The 5,819-nt window shown below is 34.5% G+C and overlaps 1 long non-coding RNA gene across 1 annotated transcript; it reads left to right on the top strand.

Annotated features, from left to right (window-relative positions):
- The first annotated feature begins 735 nt into the window (after positions 1–735).
- On the top strand, positions 736–2,960 carry LOC122140655. The gene is made up of 3 exons (XR_006157249.1): positions 736–804; positions 1,263–1,917; positions 2,849–2,960. It is a non-coding gene; the product is annotated as an uncharacterized LOC122140655 (long non-coding RNA).
- Positions 2,961–5,819: the final 2,859 nt, after the last annotated feature.

The following is a 5,819-nucleotide window of genomic DNA, read 5'->3' as shown; positions in this document are numbered from 1 at the left end:
TTTTGTTACCACCCCATTACCAACTCACAACGTCGTCAGTACATCCTTCCAACGTGACCAGATAACCAAGAACGTCCCAGAAAGGTTCTCTATTCGTTATATATTGGTAACTTCATGACTTACTGGCAACGTAACTACAACGTCGTATGCACGTAATTTCATTACCATAACTTTTGTACGTGATTTATATGCTCTCTGAGTATAGTGATATTTAAAAAGTGTAATTAAACTTCAGACACAAGATTAAACGTTCCTTAAAGATAAAATGTGTTTCTTTTTCACCAAGTCAGAATATGGACATGTTTTAATATATAGTGACGCAACAAACAGCAATAACTCATCAACATCTGACACACCTATCAAAAAGAAATAACAACAAAAGAAATACATTTTGTGAAACTTTCTATTTCGTAAGGAGTTATGAATGTGAAATAATGACACAGACTGGCTACACCATCTCATCTGCCGCAGATACTGTATCAGGAGGACAGCGCATTTGTTTGAGGCACTTTTCACTTCAACTGTGTCTGACAGGAGAATTAGCTTTTCTGAGGTGAGTCTTACAATTTATAGTAAATAAATAGGTTGATAAAATGTATAAAACAAAGTAAAAACAAAAGTCTTGAACTCTGTAAAGATGCTGAAACCCTTTTTAATATTATTGTTTTTATTTGCTGCTAGCCGTTGAGAGTTGCCATGGCAACCGCGGACACTTCAACAACTGCGACAGAGAGGACGCGTCTGACACTTTCTCTGTTTCTCGTCAGTTATACCAAAGAAAAGTTCAACAACTGCAACAGATTGGTTAAGTAACATATGTTAATATCATCCACAGTCTACTTTAAGTACTTTTTTTAGTATTTATACCTCTGTGATATGGTATATTTCCTTAATTATCTGAAATGTTTGTTAGCAAATATTACGCTAGCGTAGAAACATAACCATAGCATAATTGATTTGAGCTCTTATTAATGAAAGTTTGGGCTTTTAATCACATCTTATGTGTAAAGGGGCGGTTTTGATAGCTTTGTAAATGTTTTGCTGATAATTTGTCAATAGATAAATGGAAGTAAGCTAATTAATTTAACCTGAAAGTCTGCACTGTAGAGTCTGTCAGTGACGTCACTTGCACACAGTCTAAAATGGGCTGAAACTATTTCAAACCACTGTTTCAAACACGTTTTGATTGTTCACTATAAACAAATTCTGGTATCTTAAGATTTTTTTGTATTTTTTATTTTGTATTTTCCCCTATTCTCTAGTTTGTTTATTTCTAATAAGGAGCTGGAGGCCGTGGAGCAGCAGATCTACAACCTCGTTGAGAAGCAGGCTCAGCTGAGAGAGCGGAGAGCCGTGCTGGAAACATTCCCGGGTTGATGCTCACAAGTCCGGGGTAAGTATACAGCACGCTGCTAACTCTCCCACCCCCTCTACTCTGTGTGGTTCTCTGCACAGGCCCGGTGTACCCAGGACACAATCTTCCCAGATGTCCTTCACCCCGTGCCACAGCGTAAGACATGAGCCAGGTCCCTGGGCGACAACCTCTCTCCCCCCGCTGCCTCCGGTCTTCGTGATCTCCACTGGAAACCTATTTGCTCCACTTCACGAGAAAGAACACGACTCTGTGTTCGTCAGAGACTCCATTATCCGGCACGTTCGTGCTATATTAGCTGAAGGTAATGTGCACACTCACTGTTTCCCTGGTGCTTGTGTTCTTGATATTTCTGCACAGATACCCGCGATCCTGAAGGGGGACGAGAGCATCGGAGCGGGCGTGCTTCACGATACCAAAGCTGCGGCAGACGCAGACACTAAAGAGGGACTTCAGGAGCCTGATCGAGACGGTGCGCAGCATATCGCCTGTACGATGATCATAATGTCAGGACCTCTTCCCATGTATAGATGAGGACACGAAAGGTTCAGTAGATTTTTTGCTCTAAATGAATGGTTATTGTCATGGTGTAAAGGAACAGAAACTGCTCTTTGTTAATAATTGGAATCTTTTCTGGGAGCGTCCTAGGCTTTTTCTCTCTGATGGCCTGCACCCCAGCAGAGTCGGAGCAGAACTGCTGTCGGACAACATCTCCAGGACTCTCAACTCCATATGACTAATAAGCCAATTCTCAAATAACTGCTATGATGGCTTTTGTTCTACCACTTAAATAGAAGTACTTGCGCTGTCCAATCAATAAAGACTGTAACTGTTCCAGTGTTAATTTTGACAGGCATTTTTGATTTAGCATTAGTCTTTATGTTGAGACGAAAATGCTTAATAGTCTTAGTCACATTTTAGTCTTTTGTGTCTTTCATAGTTTTAGTCTATGAAAAGTCATTGCATTTTTTTCAACTTTTAGTCATTATATGTAGTCTTCAAACAAAAATAGTAATGAATTCTTCTCTCTGTAGACCAAACCAATTAATTTTATGTTAAATTTAAATCAAGGATTGAATTTGGAAAAACTTGAATAAATGATGACAATTCTGTGTTTTACCATGTTTAACTATTTGAATGCATAACACAACACAACTTAATTTATTCATTTTATTTTTTTCTTAAAGTAGCCTTACTGATATATCATATATATATATATATATATATATATTATATATATATATATATATATATATATATATATATATATATATATATATCAATCATATATCACTGATATCATACCTCAAAGTGACGATGTTACTGACGTACTTCCTTGTATTGTGCATGCTGCATATTACTGATATTAACTATATTTCCAAAATGAGCTGTAGAGGCCAAAATGAGCATATATGAATGTAAGAGCCTTACGTTACATTTATAACAATCATTGTTAATGTTTGAATTGTATTTCAGGGCAGTTTGTGAAGACAGATAATCAAGAGATGTGACAAACTGTACAGAAGTCAGTTCCAGATCCACCCTCCACACCAGACCTCTCTCTCATATGGATTGCTGTCTACTAGCATACTTTCGGTTGATGCAGATATTACTCAGGCACATGAACACTTGAATATTGCAATCATAGAGAAAGTAAGAATTACTGAAGATTTAAGAATTTAATGTTAATTGCTTAAACATTATATATACTGTTTTAGCAATTAACATTAATAGTTTTTTTGGTGTCCAAAGCACCTAAAAGCCAATTCACACCGCCATACTCCAACAGTTCAAAAAAAACAAAATAAGCATGTTTTTTTAAATAGTTTTTTTGGCAGTGTGAACTGGCCATAATGATGTATGTTAGGTGTGAGATTCATTAAACCTGATTTGCTATAATACATCTGTTCATAAAGATATTGCATATGATTTTCAGTTAATTGTTTGTAGTGGTTTGGGTTAAGGGTGTGATTAGCTGATGTATTATTGTGGGAGCATGTGATTAGTTGATGAATTGTGTGCATGGTTAATGATGGCGATATAGTATTTAAATGCAAAGTGCCTACTAAGACTTGAATATTTGTGCATAATGTTTTGACCCTGGATGCTAACAGAAGGATATAGATATTTAAATATATGGACATTTATTTATTATTAATATATTTTAATCTATCTATGCTTCTGTATGGGCTGAATGCTTTCATTCACATTTTGCTGTATATCCTATGTTTTTTTCTATAATAATTTGGGTGTATTACTGGTCATATTTGTTTGTTAATAAATGAACTGAATTCATTTCGAGTCTGTATTTATTATTCACAGCTGCTGAAACAGCCTTTAAATTAGTTTGGGCATATGAGGACATAAATTAGATTAAACTACTGCATGTCCGCCCATAAAAAATAAAAAAATTATCAAAAATTACCAACTGATTACCAGCACACAACTACCGATTCGCGACGTTGCCACGACGTCGCAGTTACTTACTGGTAACGTCACAAAGTTACGTTGTGGCGACGTATACGCACCTTTAAAGGTATTTATTACCGGGTTCAGCTCTCATTAATAATTGATGTCTGGCCGGAGATCAGTGAGAAAGACCAGAGAGAAATCACCGCTGCATCAGCGCGTGCAGTCGCACGAGCTCACAGTTAAAGCATTTTTATAGTTTTAAGAGCTTTTTAAAATAAAATGTTACCGCGAATGCACACAATCCACCCATTAGAACACAACAAGAGCTAAATTCAGGTGTTTGTGAGCTATTTAATTGTGAAAATGACTATTTGAAGCGCGAGACAGTCTAAGGGAAACATAGATCTCTCGAACTCCAGGACCGCTGATTCTGGCTTTTTCGTCGCAAGAACGAACAAATCAAGTACAAGATTATTTCAAAATACATAATAGCTTGGCGAATATAAACGAAAAACAGCCACGTGAACATAAACTGTTGAGAAATAAAATCTGAAGTGGATCATGATACTGGATTTGAATATTAAAGTGACTGCAATTTACCAGCTGCTTTTCTGTCTTCAATTTTAATCTATTAAAAATCAGAAAATCATTCGTCTTGGCTGCTTTTTTTTTGTATGTGTGCATGTATTCATGTATTATTATTATTATTATTATTATTATTACTTTGCTCTAACAAAGAAATAATCTATATTTAACTAAATCGATGACGTTCTTTACATTTGATTTGTCCATTTCTGCATCTAAACACCTCTAAACTTAAAACATGCACTATTAAACTATTTTTAGCAATTTCCTTTATCGTCCAATTTAACTGGTGTACACACACACTTTTATTTTCATAATAAATTTGGTTTTTTTAGATTATAGACAGTTACAGTGGCCTATAATAAATATTAACAGGTTTTGTTCAAGCTGCTTAAAATGTTTGAAGTAGCTATTTTTTTAAATGTAAATCCTAAAAAAAAAAAAAAAAAAAAAAAAAAAAGGTTTTTTCGGAAAACCAGCCATATTTACGAAAAAGGTGCTTAACCTATAGAAAAATAAAACTATGAATTAAATTAGAGTTTAATTTTAGTAATGACCATTTTTTGTTGTCATAAAACCTTCTTCTTTACAATACAAAATAACAATTGTCAATAGTAAATATTATGAAACAATAACTGTTGTATTTTTTTTTCGGATCATTATATAGTTTATGTATTAGAATTGTAAAAAACAAAAAACAAATTTAGCAACTTGCATAGTAAATCATTCAACACTGCTTAAAAATGTAAGTTGAAAATTAAACTCATGATTAAGCATGAAATAAGATACAGAATCAGTAAATTAGATTTTAATGTGGGTATATTATCAGTAAACTAATCATTAAATATTTATAGTCATTCAAAAAATATTGGCCCCTTCATAATGTTGCTCAGAAATGAAGGCCACAATGCTAATGTTTTACCCACACGATGGCGCCACAGGATAGCAAATACTTCAAGATGTGTTCAAAGACTTGAAACTGTTGCATTTATGTGCATAAATAGAAAAAATGCATAAACATTCATTCTTTTTCCATAAACTTTAATAAAGGCCCATATTAGTAATTATGCAAAAGCTATCATCTCCTAAATTACCATTACTTTTTGTTATTTTAATTGTATTGACAACCATATTTCTCAAGTTATCACACATTACTGAAAAAGTGTAGAAGGGACAAATATATTAGTTATCTATTTTCATGTTGTGCATATAATAGCATGACATAAGGACTCATAATTTACTTGAAAAGAGGCACGTTCATTGTGTAACTGCATCATCTACACAAACCACTGTGCTTGGACCCCTAATAATCACCTTGACTTAAACCACATTGTTTCAGTTACCTTCTGTGTCTTTGCCCACAACGCTTCAGTGACTAGAATGTGAAATAGCAAACAGGGGAAAAAATAAAAGGCATGACTTTATTTGCATCCAGCTAGCCTGCATCAGC

The sequence above is a fragment of the Cyprinus carpio genome, chromosome A4 (genome assembly GCF_018340385.1).
Source record: "Cyprinus carpio isolate SPL01 chromosome A4, ASM1834038v1, whole genome shotgun sequence".
Classification (NCBI taxonomy): domain Eukaryota; kingdom Metazoa; phylum Chordata; class Actinopteri; order Cypriniformes; family Cyprinidae; genus Cyprinus; species Cyprinus carpio.
Note: the sequence above shows the minus strand (reverse complement) of the source record. Positions and strands in the feature narration are given on the sequence as shown.